This window comes from Podarcis liolepis (genome assembly GCF_965112155.1).
Source record: "Podarcis liolepis genome assembly, chromosome: 16".
Taxonomy (NCBI): Eukaryota; Metazoa; Chordata; class Lepidosauria; order Squamata; family Lacertidae; genus Podarcis; species Podarcis liolepis.
Window position 1 is genome coordinate 19,101,349 of NC_139567.1, and position 24,828 is coordinate 19,126,176.

General features: G+C 43.9%; 1 protein-coding gene and 2 long non-coding RNA genes across 16 annotated transcripts in view; 2 read left to right on the forward strand and 1 right to left on the reverse strand.

Moving 5' to 3' along the window:
* The window catches only part of LOC310696120, a 493,645-nt gene that overhangs the window by 342,915 nt on the left and 125,902 nt on the right, over positions 1-24,828 (forward strand). The gene's annotated exons all lie outside the window — the stretch shown is intronic.
* NCAM1 (neural cell adhesion molecule 1) overlaps positions 1-24,828 on the reverse strand; it is a 226,853-nt gene that overhangs the window by 122,376 nt on the left and 79,649 nt on the right. The window lies entirely within an intron of this gene.
* LOC310696084 lies at positions 5,220-7,791 on the forward strand. Its single transcript, XR_014520395.1, has 2 exons — positions 5,220-5,741; positions 6,637-7,791. It is a non-coding gene; the product is annotated as an uncharacterized lncRNA (long non-coding RNA).

Here is a 24,828-nt window from a genome sequence, read left to right on the forward strand (position 1 = left end):
TGCTGATGTCTCTGAATCTGTGAACAAGACCAGGTCCTCGAAGCAACTGCTTCAAACAAAACTAATTCATAGAAGACTGATGTTGAAAGAAGGCAATCTGTTACCGTAATTTCTTCTTGGTTGAGAACACTTTGGAATTTTCCCCATGGGAAACAATGGAAATCATTGTCTTGCAATGCAAATACTCACTTTACAAACCATTTCTCAGAAACGGATTAAGTTCTTATGGCGGGACCTACATGTACTGGTACTTCACTGAAATCAAATCCAGGTGACTCTCTGCCCAGGAAAGAAATGAATGGCAAACCTCTTCAGTCAGCTGGATGTGGATATGACAAACATAGTGGAGTCCAATAGATTATAAATATTATTTGCTGTTGTATAAGTCTTAGTTTAAGATCCATCAAGACCTTTGATATGGTAAAAGTCTGTAAAAATTCATTGATACTGGGGCCTTGTTCCTCTGCACTGCCAAGACCAGGGGAGATTGGAGGTCTGGAAAATCTCTGCCTCTGCCAGAACTCTTGGAAGAACGAAAGGACTGAGCTGAGTGACAGGGGGTGGAAAGGTCTTCTAAAAGTGCATGTCTTCTCTTCTTTCTTCAGCATAGCTTTCTTCTTGTCATTAGACTCTACAAGGACATCCTTCAAGGTGGCCTCTCCAAAAAGCTGACTGCCAACTGATGGTTCCATAGCCAAACTGAACCTGCAGAGCATGATGCTTCAACCACAGAGACCATCATACAAATACACTAGTCACCAAGGAATGAGTCTAGAACGGAACCATATCGAGGGAGACATCCACTAAAAAGGACGCCGAACGGGAGACCTTCAGTAGTGGCTTCCAAAGAAGAATTGGCTTCTGGGAAGTATTACCCAAGAGACCTTCCATACATGGCAGGGCAGTTCTTTCAGTAGTTGAAACTGTAGATCTAGCCCTAACAGCTAGGGCCACCACTTTGTGGACCCATTCCTAGTTACGTGAGAGGGGAGGCAAAGGGAAGGGGGGTAAATTATGTAGGAAAATTGGACTTAACACAAAATGGCAGGCAACTGAAATATGGATTCACAAGTACACATAGGAAAAAAATGAAACAATATTTTTAGAAAGAAAAGCACAAGACAAGACAACATAGTATAATAAAGAAGAAAGGAACAAAGAAGCGTGAACCATGAGTCTCTAACCTCAGTCAATTAAGCACACCATTTGGGTGAAGGAAAATCACTGAAAACTGAGTTCTACCGGGTAACCTGCTAATGTTTTATTTGGAGCAGCACTTTTGCTTTTCATCACTAGACGGAGCTCTACCCACCTGAGGACAAGTCTACAGACATCAACGACACAACGAAAGCTAGCTTACCCCCGCAAGCAGTGCCAATGGGGCATTAAATGGAGCCTGAAAGGTCACATATTTAATTAACATATTTGATTACAACATGATTTGCTTCACGTTTTTATTCTGTTTTAAAGTCAAGACTATTTACTTTTTACCGTTAACCCAAATAAAGAAGGTGTATCATTTCAAATGTGCTGGATGGGTTTTCAAACATTGTCAGATTCAGATCTTCCTATATATTTTTATGTATTTAATTTATATCCCGCCCTTTCTCCTAAAGGAGGCTGGCACATTCTAATCTTTTATTACATGTATAATCATATTCCAGCTTTTAAAGCTTTGTGTCTTCCTTTGGCAAAATAAACACAGACTGGTTTCCCTTCTGCCCCAACTTAGTGGACTTCCAGAACAACAACTAATGATCCTTTCCAATGCCATCAACAATCCAAACAACACAAGCATGAAAAAATCCAACCTCTTTATTGAAAATCAAGCACAAAAAGACATACAAAGGAAGACGGCATGCTTAATTAATGCCACATCTATGCATGGCTCATAGGCAAAGATAATCCTCTACTTGAAATGCTATAAAAGAGAGTGCTGGAAATCAAAACAGGAATGAGATGGTACAAGGCTATAAGCTACATCAACCCTCAAAATGTAACCAGACTGGAAAAATGAGAGGCTTTCAAAATAGCCTTTTTTAGCTGGTAAAGCCATAACAGCCATTCAGAAGACTCAAATACCCTTGAACCAGGAGCCTCATGGAAAAGCTGGGACTTTGCTTAGTGATAGGTCACAAGTCTGGAGTTGTGCGCTGTGTGTGTGTTGTGTGTGTGTGTGTTACACTGGGCCCTGTAATAAGTGGCTAACCTTAGGATGAATGGGGGGGGGGGGAGGGTGCCTCAAAGTCCACCCCATTGTTTGCTGAATATATGGAGCTTGCAGGACCAGTAAGTAATAAGTGTTCCCTGTTTATTTCTTCCCTTGATCCACCGTATCCCCATTTACTAGCTAACCAGTATGTTGAAATTAAATTTTCAAGGCAGTGGTTGTGCGGGGGGGGGGGGGCACTAATGCCGTCCTTCTTCCTTTGCCAATTTTATGAAGCAACAAAAACCATTTCCCTGCTTCTTTCCTTCTGCCTCATCACTAAACATTTTATCACCAAAATTGTGAAAGTATATTAAATATTACACAACTGCTCCAAAAGACATTTCACAGGCTGAAACGAGGAGATGTGGTCTGGGGAGCCATAAATCTTAGAAGGTGACATTAATAATAAAAAAAATCTCTCCCCTGTCTAATGTATTAGGATAGTATTTTACAGGAAACTTGCCATGTGGCACGGAGTGAGGAAGATGTTATGTTGAACCCATTGACATTTTAGCAAGGAGAGTTTTTTAATAGAATGGAAACTTGGCTCGGTAAGGAGAATGTGAAGAAAATGCCAAGCCTGATGGGTCTCCAGCAATGGATCTATTCTGATTTATATGATATTAAATATTTCACCTCCAACCCAGGTTCCCTGGTATTTGTCCTAATATGGTTTCATACTCATTTTCAGAATACAGCTCAGGCAGAAAAATCATCCATATGCGTTGATGACACAGAAGCAATTCACAGGCCACAGTAAGCCACAGCTGAAGCTTTGCCATGAATATGCCTATCTGGGTCATTGGTTTCCTCTCCACCAGTGTTGCATGTGAACCAAGGTCATGGTTTGTTTCATTTGACTTCAGCACAATCAGTTAGCTAAAAACAAACCTTGGCTACAGACTGTGGTATGTTGGTAGTGAAACAAACAACTGGGATGAGCAGATGAATGAAAAGGGCTGAACTGGTTTGTGCACAGTAGACCATGGTTAATAGGTTACCAAGACATGTGACCATGACCACTATCTGAATTGCTGAGGTGGACCAAGAGAAATACAAAAAAATAATAAATGTACACACTGCAGTAGGTCCTGGGAAAGTCTGTGTGAAAGCCTTCCATATGCATAGCCCCCTGTCCTGCCCCACCCCAGCATGTGTGCACAATAAAGGGAGCTCAGATGGGTTGGGTTATGCCATGTTATGCATCCTAATCTATATTTGGAAGAAACTTCCATCCATTGTCCCTTACAGCCCTACATTATGGCCTGTTAGTAAGAAGAAAGACTGGGTTACTCACAAGCACTACGGTGTTGTTCCACTATAGAATCCTCCAGGTCATAAGACAGAACAATTTATAAAAAAGAAATCATTGGATTTTACTTTAATGATAAAAGTTTGAACAGGAACATCCTCTGAGAATGGAAGAACAGTGAAGCAGTATTCAAGCTGAAAAATGCACATATATATGGCATGATAATCAATGTCTAATATCATAGTCACTGTATTATTTTACCACCACAATTGAAAAACACAGTACATAATGTACCACTAAAAAGCCTTTTAGATTCCCTGTTATTGTTATTAATCACTCTTTACTCTAAACACTCCCTGGGGGATGCTACTATGAGTACATGCAACAAGCTCAGATTCCTCTTCCACAATTTCTTGCTTTTCAGCTCCAGCACGAGTGAACCAATATTTGCTTCTTCGTTTGGTTAGGGGAGGGGCTCCTTCTCTAGCACACCATCTCCCCTTGCTGCCTGGATCCACAGCTATGCAAATAATTCATCCAGAGATTAATCACAGGTTGACACTAGTCAATCTTACTAAATCCAATATTTGCATTCTCTTCAGATGAAGGAAGGCTGAGGGGCAGAGACAGACAGACAAAGAGAGAGCACTCAGTGGGGATGGGGAATGAGAGACACAAAACTGCTGCCTGCAATGCGTTCATTATACTGTGAGAAAACTACATGATGGATAACCAATTTGTCCAGGTGGGTCAATATTGTCCCTGTTCCAGCAACATGAGGGTAGCAGCTGCTTCTAGAGTGTCCTTCCTTTATACAGAAGTGCCACAGAAGCCATTTTTTCTGTAGATTCTGCACATGGCACTGGTTGAAGATCCATAACTAAGTAAGTAGGCCAACTGCAAACGGCTTTGTCAGAAATAAGGTGGTGGTCCAAAGCAGGCAGAGGCCGAGTTCCATGGGAGTAAACATGTATACAAGCAGATTCACAACCAAAGGCATTCAGGGAATAAGAGAAAAAGCTCAGGCAGTATCCACCTGCGAGAAACAACTCGCTTGGCCTGAAGAAGCTCTTGAACTAGGGCTTTATATAGGGACTAATTGGCCCAGGCTGGCTGTTGAGGGTTCAGGCCAACTGGTACTGCAGTTGTTAAAAGCACCCAACCAAGTCTACTAGACTGAGAGACTAGTGACACAGGAGTAATAGTGCCAGCATCTGAATGGTCACAGTCTCAAGAATACGTTTGTCCAAAGTGGTATCAGAGGCAGACCTCCTAGATATTCTGCCCTTGCAGAATATCAGAAACACCAATACCAGAGGACCTACTGTCAGGAACTGCATGTGTGGTAGTGTAAAGGGAAAATACACAGGTTCAGACTGGACAACCAGGGATAAAGATGAGGAAACTTTCCAGGGGCAAATAATCAAGTGTCGGTGGTGATGATACATCCACCAGTTTAGCTGACTGCCCCTGCTTAACCCAACATTTCCACGAGCAATTCCTAAGCTTGTTTTCATTGACATGGAAACACATTTCAGACTCCCTGAACGGTAGCTGCTGAGTACTGAAAATGTACATCTTCAGAAATAAGAAATAAGGGGAAATGCAAGGTGCAACACTGCAATAAAGTGGACACATGAGACGGCAGCAAAGCATTTCCCAGAAGGGTTAGTAGATACAACAAGACTAAATCCACTGACTAGTCTCTGTTCTGCAGGAATTTTTAACTATTCATCAATCAGATTCTGTGAAATGGAGAGGCGACGACACAATTCCTTTGTGGAATTCAGAAGCTTTTTTTCAACCAGACAATAACTCAGAGAACCCAACCTGATTCCAAGAACTCATTCCCCAAAGAACAGTTATTCTGAAGCTTCTGGACCTCATCACACATCCTCAAAGAACTGCTTCTGCCTTTATTTTAGAAAGAAAATCAATGTGAGAGTTGCTGAGGAGCTGATCTTCTTTTGTGGCAAGCAACGAGACAACAGGATAAACTGTCAATCCTCGCCCACTCTTCCCGCAATTTACTGCCACAAACATTTACCCAATGCTTACAGAACTGGTGTCAGGTTTGGAGTTGGCCAACGTTTTGGAAAATGAGACAGAAAATCTAAAAGGTTCCTACCCTTAGCTGGCATGGGGCGCAATCCATCAGGAAGTCCTCCTGGACAAGTTTCATTTCAACAGGCATTTAGGAGGTGCAGCATGTAGCTCAGTGGCAAGGCATACATTTTGCAAGTGGAAAGGCACAAATTTAATCCCCAACATCTCCAGGTAGGGCTGGAAAACCCCCACCCCACCTGAAACCTTGGAGAACCCACCACTAGTTCTTGTAGACAACACTGAGCTAGTTGGGGCTATGGTTTTATGATTGTGCATATTGGAATAAGGCTTTTCCCTACAGTTCTCTATTCTAGCACAGCTCCTATTCATTTAAATGAGGCATGTGCAGGAGAAGTAATGGCTCATCCACATATGCATTTTGCCCCATGCTTTATAGGTACAGACCCCAAAGCTTTCCCTGAGAAAACCCACCCTTCGCCGCTAAATCAGAACAAATGGAAATTCAGGTTTTCTGCAGACTGCCATTTGCTCTGATTCAGCGGTAAAGAGCAGGTTATCGCAAGGAAAGCAACTGGGCAAAGGAGGGGGGATCGGACATGGCACTTTAAAGTACGGACCTGTTTCTAGAAACGTGGCAGGGGAAAAAGTATGGATGAGCTCTCTCAGTGTGGATGCATTGCATGAAGCAGATCTGCCCATCTCCTGCTCTAATGCCCTTAATAGTACCTGAAAATCCACCAACCGAGGCAGCAGCATAGCCTTGCTCCATGTGCAGGCTGTCTCCCAGCACCAAGACATAGCAGCTGATACTTGTGCCTTGTGGACATATCATCATTATTGTTAAATTCATCATCCACCTTTCCAGATCAAACTTTGGCTCCAGGAAAACATGGAAAGGGATAAAACACAAAGAGCAACCCACAAAACCCTAAGGGGTTCAGTTTCAATTCACACAGCAAAGGAAAGAGATGGCATAAACAGCAAAAGTTTCACTTGCCTCCTAAATACCTGTGAGGATAACCTTGGACAGATATTCCTCAAGGGCAAGTGAGTGAATCACAATGTGACTTAGTGCCACTGAGTACCACTGCTTGTTTATTTTCAGATTCAGCGTGGTCATTTTCCTACAGAGGATCCATCTGTTGCATGCAATCATTTGCTGTGTTCTCCCAGCTAATAGGAGTTGGACAAGACTTCCCTGGATTGTGTTCTGGTAAAAGATGCCATGCACATACGGTGTGTACGGGAGTGTACAGAACAAGCCTGTGATGGAGCATTTTAAAGTGTTACAGAAGCGACAGCACAAGTCCTATCAGATGGAATTGCAATCTGTTTGGCAGGGCACTTGAAGAATATAATACGCTAACTGCAACAATTAGCTATCTTGGGGTTTTTTTGCAGGGGGAATGAAAATGGGCAGCAAAACACTCATAACATATAATCATATATGCTAACGCTCGTATTTGTGAGTGATGTGGGCTTATTAACTGCATGCTGTGCTTTGATCTCCATTCTGCAATCTTGGGCATCTAATCTGTTCATCACCGCTGCTCAACTAAGCTACCAGAAACAAGTATCAACCTTCTACTGTTCAATGGCGCAGAGATGGAAATAATCTACAGAGCAAGGACTTACAATTCTGACTTCTCAAGGATAGAACTGTCACTACAAAGGGGGGCAGGGAGAGAAGGGGATTATGTTCACTTCGGTGCTAACTTTCAGCAAAAAAAGGCCCCTACAGTGGCTCATAAAGGTTAATACATAACCATTTGTATTTTTTTTTTTTAAAAAAAAGACAATTTAGAAAAGTTGCATGAATGGTGCCCAGATGTCTTGAACTGAGATTCTTAACACCTTTAGCCACTGCACTTTCCAGAAGAGGGAGTTGTTCTCCTGGCATATTATGTAGTTGTGTGTTGTCAGTGCAGCTGGCAGGAAAAAGGTGCTGCCGCACCTTACTCACCAGCTGTCCGGTGATACAAATAGCCAATGGGATTTTACCTGCCCTATAAAGCCTCAAACAGACTCTGGCTTGACTTTCTACTGTAGTCTCAGAGACTTGTCTCTAGGGAGCAGATGAAGCTTCTGGTAGCTTGAACATCCTTGCCATGCTTCATCTAGTCTGATTAGCCTTCTCCTTGCCCAATTTCATTTTGGCAGCATCTCCAGATCACAAGCCCTGACCCTGTGCAATATTGGGAAGAAGCGCCAGAGTGAATCCTGGACATAATGGATGAAGAATAAACTTTTTTCTAATCTCTTTCTCTCACTCTCATTGCAAGTATATTCTTCAAGCGTAGCTGGAAGAAATTCCTCTCTCCTTGTACTTTTTATTCCTAAAGCAACTTTTGAGAGTATGTAGGGCTGCCTGAGATTCAAGCTTCTTCACCATGTTTAATTTAGCTAATGATGGTTCAGTCCTCAGCTTCCTTGGCCAAGGAAATAAGCTGAAAGTCTATTTCATTTCCTAAATGGGTAGAATTCTACATATAGATGTAACACGACCATCTTACAAGTATCAGCTAGACAGAGGTGACTCCTGGCAGCCTGCTGGGAGATGCACTGGGCAGAATATCATTTCTAGATGACTGATTGGGAAATTTCAAGGAGAACTCTCTGGACCCTTTGTTGGCTTCCAGGGTTCACTGTGATTACTGCTAGCGGATCGTTTTTCTCCCAGCGCTCTCTGCCCCTTATATCTCAAGATGCATATAAACAGACAGAGAGAGAGGTGTCTCGGGCCCCAATTTTATGCTTTCCCTTCTGAGGTAGAAAATGGTTAAGTGCAAAGCCCTCAAGTCAGGCAAACAAGGTGTGATGCTGATTTAGGTGCTCTGAAAAGTGCTGAAGAAAGCCGCATTGAAGTCACACTGTACAAGGCTTTGCACTGCTTGTATATAGATAGAAGTTGGGGGTGAGGGCATGGTAGGTAGGGGGTGAGGTAGGGGATGAGGGCATGGTAGGTCAGTCCCAAGTGCCACCCTCTGCACCTCAGCAAAGATGTAAAATGACAATGTTGCAAGCACAAAACCCAAAAACCATGAAGTATCAGCTTGCCATATGCGCCAAACAGATGACCAGTTGCTGGCCTAGCAATAGGATGTTGTAGCAGATCTATGAATGCATCAATAGGATTAGGCAGTGGGCAACTATCCTAAATGGCCAGCCAGATGTCACATGCCCCATCGAAGATATAAGGGGAAATCTGTGTCTCCTTCTACCATATCTAACTGCAAATAAATGTTTCTTGCCAGCAAACTCAGCAATGCCTTTTGCTCATTCCATCTTCCACTGTGACTACCATATACTGGCTCCACCAACCAAAGGTCTGAAAGGGGCTTCTATGTACAGAGCAGTCTCTTTCAGATGCCTTGCTGAACACACTGAGGCTGAGGAACTGGAGGCAGACTGTGCAATCTCATGCTTTCACTGAATGTGTGAAAGCACTGGCGGAGGAAGGGGGTGCGGTAGCTGTGGTCCACCCCAGGTGTCATCCATGGGGGGTGACATCGCTGCGCCGCCGGCCTGGGACACTCACCCAGTTGCACAGCATGTGAGCCACTCCAGGTGCCGGAGCAGCTAGCTCCGCCTCTGGTGAAGGGAAAGTGTGAAAGTGTGAAAAAGACTAAAGTTATCAGTTTTATCTGGAGACAATCTAATGTGACAGGAATTCAGCAAAAAATATTGGGGTAAAAAAAGGAAACTCCAGAAGCACCAAAAAATTCCAACTATCCATTAATTCTCTGCCACTGGAAGCAGTAAAAAATGAAGAAATGTGAACACTGCACCACAAAAGTGTAGACGACATGAGGTGGGGAGGCATGATGGGATCTCAACATGCTACTCCCCTACATCCTGAGATGGGGAAGAGCTTAGGGTGAGAGTGAAAGTGGAGAAGGTGGCTATGTGTGAGAGATAATGGGGGGAGAAGGCTCTGTGTGTCAGAGGAGAGTGGGCAGGAAGAGAATGAGCACAGGTTCTCCCCACTGCCAGCATTTGGTCCACAGGGGCAAAAACGTTGCCCACCACAGCTAGCTTAAAGGGAGCAGAGAGGCATAAAGCAAACTAGAAGAGAGAATTTCCCCAGCAAATTATCCGTCCGCTTCCTTTGTGCCTCTGCATTAATGAAGCACCACTTCCTTTTCACATACAATTCCTCATTGCATGGGAGAATAGGAAAATGTTTCTGGACAATCTCAGACAATCTTGTCTATGGCTTGGAGACCTCAGTTCCTTATTGTACCCTCTGGTTAAATGAGACCTTTACATGTGAATAGTTACTGTCTTTGAAGATAGATTTATTGCACATTAAACAGTTTCAAGAGCTGTTATGCTGACTGCATTTGCAAGTTGCTGTCAACCTAGATGGCAATACTGGCAATCAAGGAGGCTCATCTCATCTCCCTTGGTGGAACACACAGGCAAATCAGAGATCCCAAACAGACCCACTTGCCCAACAGCTTATTCCCTGTATACCCTACTTCATTTGAATTTACAAGGCTACCACCACTGCTGATGAATTACAGAGAAGATCCTCGTGTCCCAACACATCCTCTTCATTAACACAACTTGACAAACCACAATGCATCAGAGCACTGTCTGCCACGCATAGTCAGCTCCCAGCTTATCACAAAGGGAATAGTGGGGGCAGAAGCCCAGGTTGCTTAAGGCTCATGCACATTTCTACTTGTCCTGTGCCTAGAAAGCACAGGTCTAGGCAGTTTTTCACTTGCGTGGCTCCTTTCCCAAAGAAAGCTTGCTCTTTAGCTCTAAATCGGAGCAAACATCAACCCAAATTGCTGTTTGCTCTGAGCACTAAAGAGAGGTTTCCCCCAGAGGAAAGCTGGACAAGGCCTTTTTGAGATAGACGTTTCTCATATTAACAGGGGGGTCATTATACTTGAAGTCATCTTTACTATACTCTTTAAACCATTCCTTATTATGGCACTAAGTGAGAAAAAGAAAGGCCTCACATTTCGTTCTTGCAGATTAAAATGGTCTCCTGGTCAATTTATCAAGTGAAGCTATGTAGTTGACTAATCAGCTGATTAAATCAGCAAGTCAAGTGCAGCTCTCATTATTGTGTTGCAAAACTAAATTATTTAAAACATTTCTGGGAAAGGGTCTTACCTTTAAGATGCAAAGCAAAGACAGTATAACCATCAAGAGATAAGGGGAGAGCCAATTATGGAAGACAGCCACATTTTGGAAATTGGTAACCAGATGAGTCGTAGCAGGAGGAAAGGCATAAAAAAAAAAATACAGGTTCCATTAGTCCCTAATGATTTGAGGATACTGATTGATATAGCACCATTAACACTAAATTGCCAGCTGTGAATTAAGCAGAGCCTATCAGCATAGTTGAACCAAGCCAGAGATGCTTAACATAATGATTCGAGACAAGAAGGTCAGCAGCTTCTTCAATTTCCCAGCCACCACACTGCAGAATTTTGCAGGTGTTACTGCACGAAAACACCACCATTTTTCGGTACATTTCACTTCCCTGTATTCCTTTTCCAAGTTATATCCTGCTGGCTTTCCAGTTTGCAAGGAGAGGGCAAAGCATGAGAGGGGGTACTGGACGTCAAGGTGTGAAAGGCTTCAGTCTGGTCCCAGAAGTTGTCAGAGCGTGTTGCTGACTAGGAGCTCTCTGAGCCCCACGGGTTCCATCTCAGGAGCAGATCAGGGCAATGTGCTGTCAATCACCCATCATGCCACTATGACAGTTGGGGATAAGTTACCATCTGGAAGCTTAGCTACCCAAGGCAGATGAGCTAAGAAAGAAATCTGAGTGGAAGCAAAGAACGGGAGGAATGGAACAAAAGGCTATGTTAAAGCATAACCTATAACTCTTGCAAGTTTCCACTTCTCCCACTTTGTAAAAGCAAAAACAAAGGCAAGAGCCCAGCCAGAGTATCTAGTCCAGTGCCTTCTCCTTCTCTGCGCTTCCACTGCCTCCCAGTTAATCGACAGAACTCAAAACAGAAATGCTGGCAAACATCACATCACTTCAAATATGCACAGGTGTATATATGCAACACCTGTGAAAACACATTGATCATAAGAGTCACCTAAGTTCGGCAAATGGGTCCTTACATACCACAAACACCGGTGGTGTTGTTCTGCCACAATTGTGATACAAAGGTCACAGTGTTCATGCCAAATAAAGTTTTAACTCCATAGCAGCAGCAACACCATAGCAATCAGTGCACACAATGGCAAGATAACTCATTACCACTGATTACTTTTTTTAAAAAAAGTCAAGAAACAGACATTCAAACAGTCCCTTCTGCCTGGCAGTGGTGCATTTTGATTCATAGCCATGCCCTGCAGAACAACAACAAAAAACAAATCAATTCTCTATTTCGTATGTGTGCAATTAACATAAAGCATTTTTATGACTGAAGGAGTTGCCTTTCTGAGTGGCAGAAATGAGAACAATTCCCAAAATATATATGGGAAAGAAAAAAGTTTTCAAGCTGAAGTTGCTTTTCTTTTTAAAGCGAATTATTTGTTTTTCTTTTAGTATACAGTGAAGGCTGTGTCAACCCCAGTCCCAACCTGGGAAGCTTCCTAATGGGGCTTAATTTGCAAGCAGGTCATTGAGGAATCACAAACAGGGCAGTGGTTTTTATATGTAGCAGATTTTACCGAGAAAGGAAAACCCAGATTGAAAGGAGCGAAGGACATTTTTACGTGAACAGCTTTGTGCTAATGCTGCAAAAAAAGCTGCGTATGTAAGGAATCCCAATCCCAAAATAAGCATCTGTCTGGAAGCATCCTGAGATTATTTATTATTTAAAAATGATAAAATTATTATTATGTTTGAAGTTTTATTCTGTTTTAGTGTTCTGTTGGGAGCCGCCCAGAGTGGCTGGGGAAACCCAGTCAGATGGGCGGGGTATAAATTATAAAATTAATATTATTATTTGCTCAGAATGCATGTTACACTACTTGCAAGACTGTAAAAAATTAAGGCTGATCTGAAATCCACCACATGCACACAAATATTTGCAAGTAGTGCAAACTGGGAAGGGCCATTTCGGGGGGGGGGGAGAATGGTAGTAAAAAGAATACCGATCTTCTTAGCAGCCATCAACTGGCAGCTTCCCCCCATACACATATAGAAACCCACTTGGAACACCATCACACAGTGCTGTTCCATGGTGGATTCAAGGGAGGAGCACTTAAGCAACAAAACAGATGGCAGTAGTGAAAAAAAGAAGTGTGGGGGAAGGGACGTGAATCCCTTTCTCTCCATCCCACATGTAAATTGCTATGGCGGAAATCTTGCGGTGCTACCTTCCCTGGAGAGATTTGCAAAATCTGCCTCTTCTGAATTTCTGCAGTACTTTCTCATTTTAATGGCCTTTTCTTGTTTTAGCAACTTTTCATTCTACAAATAAGTTTGAAAAACTTTCCCCTGCAAGACTGTCAGCTAGAATCAGAACTACGCTGATTTTTAAACAGCGAAAGTCAAGAGAAGCCAATTTAGTAATTCAGAGGTTTTCAACCTTTTTGAGTCCACAGCTCCCTTGACCAGCTGAGTTCTTTCTGCAGCACCCCTCTGGGGCTCAGGAGCCCAGTTATGTCACCCCTTGCTTGCAGAGCTGGCAGCCTCTCTCCCTTTTTCAAACACCCTCCTCTCTCCTTGGGAGTCCTCCGGGCAGCTGTTGTTGCCACCCCTGGTCTCTGAGCTGCCCCCCACCCCCCGCCCAAAGAGAGCTGCCTCCTCACACTGAAAACTGAAACACTTCAATTACTGACAAAGAAATCTCCTTCCTGACTCCCTCCTCTCATGCACGCCATCGGCCACCTTGCTGACCCAACTGAACTTCTCTCCCCATCAGTCATGTAGACACAGTGGCATGTTAGCAGAAAGGAGAGAACACTCTGATAAGGGGCGAGGCGAAGGCAGCGCCAACCAGGGCCATGGCAGTAAATCACAGTCTTTGGTTTCTTCTGAAAGGAGAGCCTGCCAAAGCAGGGCAGGCCTCAAAGGGGTTTTTGTTGTTGTTGCCGGGGTGGGGGTGGGGAGAGAGGCCAGCACATAAATAAGTTGGAAAGGAACCGTGAAAAGACACTGGAGACTGTAAAAATCCCTGGCGCATTCACGCCACTTGGGTAAGCAGGGAAGCTGCTGATCATTGCAAGGAGCTATTCTCAAAACAAGAACGACACAGAGTGAAATTAACGGATGGAATTCACTGCCGCTAATGTGCTGATGGGTACAGGCTTAGATGGCTTTAAAAGAGGATCAGACAAATTCACAGCGCATGGGTACATTAATGCCGTTTGGCCGGGACAAGCAGAGCTGGAAACAAGATGCTGGCCATGTTTGGAGGGTGCTCCCTGCTCAGAAGATCAGCCACTCTACTGCAGTCCCCCTCCTCCCTCCAGTCTTCAGTCCTCCCACCCAGAGAAGGTCACCTTTTAATGTTCACTGTGTACACTCAGTCCTTGGTGGGCTGTTTTGTGTGGTTCCCCCTTTGAAGACCCCCCCCCCAAAAAAAAACCCCTTGTACTTCTGCACAGCAGCCTGCCAAAGCCACCCTCTTGTCCGTGGGCAATGGCATTTTGACTACACAAGCAACAGAACCCACAGCTTGAGTCAGAAACAGAGGAACTAACAGCTGGATGGGAAGTCAATTTTCAGAGGTATTTTGTCCAGATGCTGAGGATAAACAACCTGAGAGGAACATTCCCATAATTTCCTGCCTGGCAGCTTTGAAAAACAGGTACATTGTTTAGGTACATTGTTTAGGATGCTACAGCACAGCACAATAATGGAGAATTCTACATGACTAATATCCCTTTTTTAAAGTTTAAGAAGGGGAACCTGGCCTCCCAATGGTGGGGGAATACATCTTCCAGCACCTATGACTGTGGGCTGTGAGATAAGAGCCCCAATACATCTAGGGTCAGAGGCCACAACTGCATCAGAACAAGCCCACCATGAAAAGGTCCCCAAGTTAGTCTTCGTCACCAACTTCAGAAATAATAGACAACACTGCTTTTTCACAGCAGTTACATGCTGGGATCTCTATCACTGTTAAGAATCAGTTTTCAATAACTCTCCTTTAACTATTAGTACTTATGTTGCAGTTTTATAAACACTGTCACAGATAGAATCTTCCAATGGAACGTTGAGTAAGATGGGCAGACCTCTGTGGTCTGCACCAAAAATAATTTGGGTGGTCGACAGCTTTTTTTGTATAACCCTTAGGTGTTCAGCAGCAACATAATCCAAATCCCAAATTGGGTTCAATACAGATTGGGGGCCCTCCTCCCTCAAGAATCCTCCACACCCTTCACACCCCCTTTACACTTTCCCAAGCTTACCTAGATATGGCAGCAGGGGACATTCATGGCAGTGCGTCCATTGGCTCCTAGATACTACTATAAGAACACACCGCATTGTTTAAGTGGGGCACTGGGAGACAAGGGTACTACATTTCCCATTGTTCCCGGTGACCTAGATGTTGGTGCACACACCCAATTAAATTCCTCCATCACACCCAATTAAATTTGGGGAAGATTACATAGTGGCAGAGAGTCAGGCAAAAATAAAACCCAGAATCTGATTCTAAAGTAACTCCAACAGGCAGAACCCTCTCTCATTTCTGGGCTTCATTCCTTCACAAATTTTGCTTTGATCCAGCTGTGAAAACTCTATAGTATACCAATGAAACAGTAGAGGATCCTTGCACCAGACGACAGTAAACCAATAAAATGTTTCTCCTGCCAGACCACATTGCCTTACATTATTGGCCCAGAATGCATAGCTGCTCCTCTGGAGAAGATGTATTGCTCCCCATCCCATTATTATGGGTCAGTAATAGCATAAGTAATAATCTATGCACTGCAAAGTCACTGTGAATGTTAACTCTAACTTACTGCCAATAACCAACATCATATATCTTCAATTCCCGGGCACTCAGTTTCATAAAGTAATAGTCCGTATGCAATCTATAATGTTAATGGGTCAGAGAAAGAGGTTCAACATTATTTTGATAGAATAATTATGGGTTGGATTTTTTAAAAAATTAAAGAAATTGATGATTAAGTGACCTATGAGGACTGATAAAACACCAGATTCCAATTCAGTCAATGAAAAATGTCTCTAGTCTTGCGGGACTCTTAAGAACTCTAACATCTTCTTAGCCTTATCACTCTTGCACTTGATGTGAGAAAATATATCAGGCAAATGTCCATGATTTGGTAATTGAATTGTTATACTTATTATTCACTTAGAAGTTTTCTTAGGCACCCTTTACCATAAACAGATTATGACAATATGATATACAATTATAAAAACAAATATAAAAACAAATAAAACCTATTAGAAAAAAATCAGAAAGTCATTGTTTTTTTTTAATTCCCCACACCTCTGAGGATGGTGAAATTAGCAAGAGGGTCTCCTCTGCTGATCTTAACACTCATGAACGTCTATAGGAAAGGAAGCGGCTCTCACATATTTGGGACCTGAGTTGTTTAAATGATGTAAAAATAAAACGTGGCAATCAGTGCAGCTATTATAGAACAGGGTTTGTTTCAGTTGCAAATGGCACTTCAGCTAGGAATCAGGCTGCATTATTTTGAACCAGTTGAAGTTTCTGAGCTGTCTTCAAGGGCAGCCCCACATTTTATATGTTGTGAGCAACTTTGGAAACAATTTTTTGGAAAAGTGGCAGGTGCTGATGATTTCAGTGCGCTTAAAGGCTACAAGGCTGCATCAAAGAAGAAAAATGCATGCAATAAATGTGATGCATTGACTTATTAGAATCACAGAATTGTAGAGTTGGAAGGTTCCACAAGGGTCATTTAGTCCAACCCCCTGCAATGCAGGAATATTCTTGTCCAACATGGGGCTCAAACCCACAACCCTGAGATTAAGAGTCTCTCGCTCTACTGGCTAAGTTATTATGTACAGATGTTTGTAACATGCCTGTAAATTCGCATTCCATAGCCCAAATGCACAGTGCTTTCACACTTCCGAGGATCCTCAAGAATAGTACAATACAATATGCTCATCACTGTTGAGCTCTCTTGATTCACTCTGATATACTGTAAAGAGCCTCACTCACAAGTTACAAGCCCTAAGGTTAGCTGTTAGATCTGCTTAATTTACAGGTGATGCCACACATTCCCACCAGTTCATCTCAGTCCTGAATCAATACATCTCCTTCATCCATTTCACCAAAATATCTTAGATATGGGTGCAAAATGTTGATGTACTTCTGAGATCTTAATGCCATTACTGGAGCACTGGGTGGTATCAAAGCAGAATTAGCCTAATTCTTCAACTAGGCAAGAAAGGGCATTTAAATCCTTTTTTTAAAAAATGCTATTAATTACAATAGTAAATTGATATTATTATTGCAAGGGAAGTGGCATAAATAACACAAGGGGCTGCAGTGGAGACAGGTGGAAGAAATTCTTCTCGCTATCACTACATGAGCTGTTTATCCAAAATTCAAAGCTTAAGAATCAAGTACCAAAGGAAAGGAAAAGAGAGAGACGGGGGAAGAAAATGTTTAAGCTTTTCTGTATCTCAAAAGCTACCAAGGAAAAGCCCACTTACAGATTATTAAAATCAAGAGGGAACTGCTCTTTCAGCAGAGAGGCTACAAAATGAAGAGTGGTTTGAGGAAATTGCTTGGCACAGAATTTTAAACAGACATTGAAAAGGTCCCAGAATCTCAAGACTACACCATTTTTATGGTAAAAGCATGGGAAGATGAGAATTGGAAAACTTTTTTTTTCCTAAGGGGCAACAACCGGCTCTGTTTAGAAGCAGTCTGCTGCTGCTTCTATCCCCTGAGTCAGAAAGCAAAGACTTCAGTGAGGGCCAACAGCTCACTGGATAAAGCATATGTTCTGAATGCAGAAATTAAATCCCCAGCCTCTCCTTCCAGCTGAAGAGATCTCAAGTACTAACATGACTAGGGATGAAATAAATTTTCCTTGGACTATGTTTTAAGGCAAAGCATTCTAATTTGCAGTTTCCAGATTTATACACAAGATGTAAACATATTTAACAAACTGAACTTCCCACTTCTGTGGATTTTGGGATGCACTTTTGATTCAAAAATGCATACAAAAATGAGAATTTTACACAAAAATGCAAATTTTGTGGGGACAATGTCTATAAATGAGTACCATTTAAATGTGATTTTCACTCCTCCAAACTTAAAAAAAAATCTGCAGAAAATGGGACAGAAGGAACTTATGACTGAGAATACATAAAAGTAACAAGAAATGGAAACAATCTAATCTGTCCATTCCTACTCATGACCCACACTCTGAGATATTGGAAAGCCATACTGGGGAGATGCAGAATAGAGATATGCTGGAGGAGGGGGTTATGTTTCAGATAATCTGATCATGTTGCAAAAATTAGAAGGAAAGACCTGCTTAATGGGCGAGTGTGGCATATGCATGAATGAAGAAAAATGGCTCTGCCTTATCTTTCTGGTGGAACCCTGAAAAAGCTACTTAGACTCCCTCTTAGAATTTCACTTAACTATGGTGGAGCAGGTTTGGCCAAAGAGGACTCTGTAAGCCTTACCAACTGCAATACCCACAATCCTACTGGGGCCTAGCAACTTCTGTGCAAAAATTCAAACTCGCCCTGCATCTTCATCTTCATCAATCTACCTGGCTCGCATCAGCCATATGGCCCTGTGGCAGGAGAGGTGGAATGCCAGGAATCCAGTAGGGACTAATCTCAAACAGAACATGTCTTCTACAGTGGTACCCCGCAAGACGAATGCCTCGCAAGACGGAAAACCCGCAAGACGAAAGGGTTTTCTGTTTTGGAGGCGCTTCGCAAGACGAATTTCCCTATGGGCTTGCATCGCAAGACGAAAGCCCATAGGGAAATGCTGGCGGTCGGGAGCAAAGACTTTTGCCCACAGCCGGCCTTCAGAAGAGGACCTCTTCTGAAGGCCGGCGGGGGGCAAAAGTCTTTGCTCCCCCCCGCCTGCCTTCCCCCCCCCGCCTGCCCCGGGCGATCTTAAAATGCTGGCGGGCGGGAGCGAAGCGTTCGCTGCCGACCCCCAGCATTTTAAAATCTCCAAGGGACAGCAGAGAAGTCTCTGTCCCGGGGAGATTTTAAAATGCTGGGGGTCGGGAGCGAAGCGTTAGCTGCCGACCCCCAGCATTTTAAAATCTCCCCCTGTCCCGGGGAGATTTTAAAATGCTGGGGGTCGGGAGCGAAGCGTTAGCTGCCGACCCCCAGCATTTTAAAATCTCCCCCTGTCCCGGGGAGGTTTTAAAATGCTGGGGGTCGGGAGCGAAGCGCTGCCGACCCCCAGCATTTTAAAACGCTGTTCCGAAGGGGGGCGGGGACACCTGCCCCAGCCGCCCCACTTCGGAAAGCTGTTCCGAAGTGGGGCGGGGGGGCGGGGACACCTGCCCCAGCCGCCCCACTTCGGAAAGCTGTTCCGAAGTGGGGCGGGGGGCGGGGACACCTGCCCCAGCCGCCCCACTTCGGAAAGCTGTTCCGAAGTGGGGCGGGGGGGCGGGGACACCTGCCCCAGCCGCCCCACTTCGGAAAGCTGTTCCGAAGTGGGGCGGGGGGGCGGGGACACCTGCCCCAGCCGCCCCACTTCGGAAAGCTGTTCCGAAGTGGGGAGGGGGGGCTGGGACACCTGCCCCAGCCGCCCCACTTCGGAAAGCTGTTCCGAAGTGGGGAGGGGGGGCGGGGACACCTGCCCCAGCCGCCCCACTTCGGAAAGCTGTTCCGAAGTGGGGCGGGGGGGCGGGGACACCTGCCCCAGCCGCCCCACTTCGGAAAGCTGTTCCGAAGTGGGGAGGGGGGCGGGGACACCTTCTGAAGGCGGGCAGGGGGCGAAAGTCTTTGTCCCCCCTGCCTGCCTTCCCAGGGGCTTTTAAATCGCCCCGGACAGTGCAGAAGTCCTCCGCTGTCCGGGGCGATTTTAAAATGCCGCCCGCCAGCATTTTAAGATCGCCCCGGACAGCGGAGAAGTCCTCCGCTGTCCCAGGGTTTTTTAAAATGCTGGGGGTGGGAAGAAAAGCCCTTGTCCCCCCCCCCCAGCCTTCAGAAGAGGTCCGGGGACAGACTGTCCCCGGACCTGGTCTGAAGGCGGTTTCCCTAGGAACGCATTAATTGATTTTCAATGCATTCCTATGGGAAATCGTGCATCGCAAGACGAAAAAACCGCAAGACGAAGAGACTTGCGGAACGAATTAATTTCGTCTTGCGAGGCACCACTGTATTCTCTAAGCTGCACTTGTATGATGATGACCTTGCAAACATCTCTTCAGCTCTTTGTGGTTTCACCAAACATGTTGATGAAGCTTGCAACTTTAATAACTTCAGCCTCAGCACAGGTAAGGCCTATTTACTCTGTCAGCAGCTAGCACTGACTTCACTCCGACACAGAAAGTGAAAGAGAATAGAAGTATTGAGTACTTTAAGTATGAACTGTCCAGTAAAGTATCCCCTGCAATCTAGCCCCCAAGTCGGCTGATGCCTCAGTGGCCTGCAGACCATCTAGAAACAGGAAGGACAATGGTGTTTCAAGCCTCGCCCCATTTTGAGTCTTGCAAGCTGCGTACAGGAGACAGGGATGCTTTCTACAGGACCGCTGAGCAGAACAGCAGCTCACCCAACAGCAGAATACGTTGAAACTATTTTTACTTGACCTTGGCAATGTACATTCCAGAGAACATGATCTCACTTTATTCAATGTTTAGTTCAACAATGTGCTATTTTCCACCCATGACACCCTCACGTAATATCACTACTTCACTCCCCCAAAATGGTTTATTTAAATGCTTTTATATAAAAATGTTCTCTTTCAAAGCATTCTCTGGCTCGCAACCAGATCAATCAGCAACCTTGCCGCCCGCTGATGAAAAATACCAAGCTGATAGCAGGTTACGAGGAGCCCATCCATAAAAGATGACAGATGAATTTTACTGCAACTGATTATTCTTCTTCGGTGGAGTTGATGTGGGGGTGGAGAACAGCCAACAAGTTTGAGACTCCAAACCTCCCTCCCTCCCCAGCTCTAAACCAGGAAAGGGGGTACCAGCCCCCTTAAGGCTCCACCATTTTCAGCCCAATGCCCTCCCACATGGGTAACCACCTGTGTAGATTTCCTGATCTGGCATCCACCACAAGTTGCAATGAAGGCCACTTCCCACCCTTCCAACTGAAAAAATATGACTTAGGATAGTTTCACTGTCTGTAGTTGGAGTGAAATCAAGAAATACTTAAGCTGGCATCACACCAATGAACCTCAGGCACAAACAATTCCAAGAAAGTCTACAATGTGACAGGAAATCTTATTGGTCTGCTTAAATTAACTGGATCTCATAATCATCAATATTCTTTCATTATGCATTTTGTAGGTTTTGGCTTATCATCAACATAAGCCCTATCCTTTGGACTGAAATTCTGTTACATAAAGCGTTTTTCATTTTTCAAAGTATTTTCTTCTGAGCCTTAATTGCTCAAAACATCACCATTGAAATGGTAACTGTTGATGAAATAATTTATTGTCCTTGATCACCCCCCCCAAAAAAAATTATAATGTAATTGTCCAAGAACTTTCAGACATCAAACAGGTTGCTTGTATGATAGGTAGAGATTTTTTTTCAGCCTGGCAGCTGCATTACCTCCTAAAAAGCTTGCTGGGGACTGCTGGTGTGTGGGACCAGAGGAAAAAGTGAGTATAGCAACAGATGTGACTCTTATCTTTGTACAGAAGACTGCATTCCAGCCACAGAAAAGTGAGTGGTTTTTATATTTACATACCTCCATCCAGGCATGCAGGAGATATTATCCCAGTTCAAGGCTGCACTGTATCCAGACAGAAGAATTTAAGGATAGTGCCAAAGTGGCGGTGCAGGCTATAGTTTGGGGAGGGCATGTGGATAGAGGCCTGGAATTTGCCCCCCTCCCTGGCTTATATGGTGGTCCATTATATATTCCATATGCAGAATGCAATCCACCTCCTCAGGTTACATGCCAGGAACACCCATGCAGGTGTACAAGGCACAAAGTGATCACTGTGTTGTGTGCCTGACACTGAAGATGAGTTATCTCAAATCCCACCTGCCTGTTTTTCTTTCTTTCATTACCTTGCATCACAGGCCAGTTCATCTCAATATGGCACAATCACAGCTATAGAAAGAATAGCAGAGGCTAGTAGGGATTCTGCCAGGGCCAAGCTGAAGCTATGGGCACACCTGTGCTTTAGTTCAGAATGACTTGTGCTTATGCTACCTCAGAAACGTTGGAGGGATCATGCTGGATCAGATCAAAGGTTCATCCAATCCAGTATCCCAGTTCCCAGTGTCCAGACGTACGCTTCCAGGAAGCCGCAAAGCAAGACATGTAGGCAACAGCCTATTTTAACCTCCGCCCAACCCAACATCTGTAATTGTGCCACTCTGTCTCTGACTATCAGAGATTTATTCTCCATGAAGGTGTGTGGTGTAGTGGTTAAGAGCGGTAGTCTCGTAATCTGGGGAACCGGGTTCGCGTCTCCGCTCCTCCACATGCAGCTGCTGGGTGACCTTGGGCCAGTCACACTTCTTTGAAGTCTCTCAGCCCCACTCACCTCACAGAGTGTTTGTTGTGGGGGAGGAAGGGAAAGGAGAATGTTAGCCGCTTTGAGACTCCTTAAAAGGGAGTGAAAGGCGGGATATCAAATCCAAACTCTTCTTCTTCTTCTTCTTCTTCTTCTTCTTCTTCTTGTATAGAACCATGCACAGCAATAAAGGGTACTTAGAAAAGCCAACATTTAGAAGAGGAAGCAGGACTACAACTTTTCAGTTGCATGCAGCTCCTTTTCATAAATTTGGCTCAATGCATTGAGATTGGGGCAAAGCCAGCACGAACACTGCCTGTCCCAACTTCTCCACACATTCAGTGTAAACATGGAGAAAGTCTGAATGGGGCTATAGCTCAGTTCTCCTGAATGATGTCATTTTCCACACTAGCACCTGCCAACTTCCAGCTGGAAGAAATCAAGCACTTAAGAATATGATTATTCTATTGTTTAGACTTCAGAATGGTCTGGCTGCAAAGATCTAACTCAGAGGTGGCCGCCAAGATGCTGCTAGACTGCAGTTTGCACCAGCGTCTGCCATAGTGGCCAATGGTCAGAGTTGATGGGTGGGAATTGTAGTCCAACAACATCTGGAGGGCCACATCCTTAAGTGGTTGGAAAGTATGTACTACTTCCTCGAGTGGGGAACAGCAACACAAAATTATTCCTATTCATTACAAATATCCACTGCACTCCTTAAAGGTTTCAGCAAGATGGACTGCAAGTCTCTAACTCCCTAACTGCCCAATGCTGAAATTGAAGCAGGAAAACATGGCTTGCGGCACAGGTTGGAATCCAGGATAATAATAATAATAATAATAATAATAATAATAATAATAATAATAATAATAATAATTTATTATTATTTATACTCCGCCCATCTGGCTGGGTTTCCCCTGCCAATCCAGGAGACTCTGCTGTGTTAACCAAGGAAGGCCAGAAGGCCGGGCATCCTTAGCATCTCTGTATCAAGCCTAGGGTCTCATACACAATCACGGGGGCCAATATCACACACACCACCCTTTTCCCTTCTCCATCTGAAGAAGATTCCAAGGTCTCAGCCACACACATTCCCATGCCAATCACCAGAGTGATTGAAATCTACAGGTAGATTTCAGAAACTCGATAAATTTCAACAACTATCTAGTCGGGAATGGCCAGGAAAGGATACTTTTCTGATGCTGCTCCCAATATATACAACAGCAAGTTAATGGCCTCATTTTTCAAAGAGGGAGGAGGAAAAGTTGATGATGAGAATAGTTCCTCTCTCCGATTGCTCTGCAAAGCATTTATTAGGGTTAATAACTGTGATTAAATTGCTTTCTGCTCCTGCTGAGGAAGGCACAAAGTGGCAGAAGCTAAAAATAAACGGTGCTTAGTTTAGAAGATTAAAAAAACCAAAAAACTTGTTTTACAATCCATATCTTGATGTCTTCCCATTCAGCTACTAAAACTTGTGGCACACTTCACCAATAGTTTCTTATGGCTAAAATCCAAAGGACACAACTGACACCCCCTAAAAAGAAGAAGTGCCAATTTCCCCCAGTGAAGCAGTCATCCTAAAACCACTGTGTTACATTAACCCGAATGTAAATTTGTTCTAGGATAAAAACAAGAAAGGTCTTGCAGACCCTAAAAAATTGTGCAGAAATGAAATAAATTGCCTAGCCAAATGGCAAAAAAACCACAATGGAATAATTTCTCATGTTAGATTTACTCAAGCAGAGAATCCTTCCACTGCTGAATCTAATCTACTGCATGATTTGATGGGTTGTGTGGTAGTTGTCTCCCCCTACCCCCACCCCGCCCCAATAAGCAAACTGTAGGGATGATTCTGAGCACCTCTTCCAACGGCATTGCATTAGCATTAAACGAATTATTTTGGTCAGACAGCTGACCAGCAAATCAGTTGCTGGGATGAGAATCTGGAAGAGTGGAAAGTTTTTCTAAGCTCCTGTCATGTTCTGTGCTATTGTCAGAGGTTCTTTCAGAGCCCCAAGCATTCTTCCTGGAGCCTGAAGATCCAAAATTATAACCAAACTTCTTTAGGCAAACATCTGGCTGTGTAATTTGAATTACAAGATGAGGCCTTTTCTAAGATGACTCTCTGTTTGTGAAATGTTCTCCCCAGGTGGGCCTTCATTACATATCTTTAGGCACCAGGCAAAAACATTTCTTTATAACCAGGCCTTTGGCTGATTTACATTCTACAGCCTTTTAAATGTGTGTGTGTTGGGGGGGGGTTAATTGGTTTGTTCTGGGTTTTGTTTTATTATGTGTTTTGTCTTCTTATTTTGCTTTTTATGATGTGAACCGCACAAAGGGCAGCTTACAAATTTAATAAATAATAATAATAAACATTGGACATTCAGGGCATCCACTGCTACCAAGACCTTGTGTATCTTGCTATCTCATAGACTCCTTAGCCAACAACTCCCTAACTCCTAAAATAGTTCTGCCCTGTTTCCCTGACAGCAGCACAATCATCCTCCTGTCCTAGTATGAGGCTTTGATCAAAGTGATCACTCATTTCCCGAACAGAAGCAGCACTGTTGACTGCAGCTGCCCACTGAACAGTTAGAATACTGATGGACATTTCACAACGTAAGAGTATCAGCCCATGGGTATACGAAGGCTCATATACAAGTAGGCAACTGGCAGTTTTCAGTCTGTATTGAAAAAAACACTAGTCCAAGTGAAAAAAACCT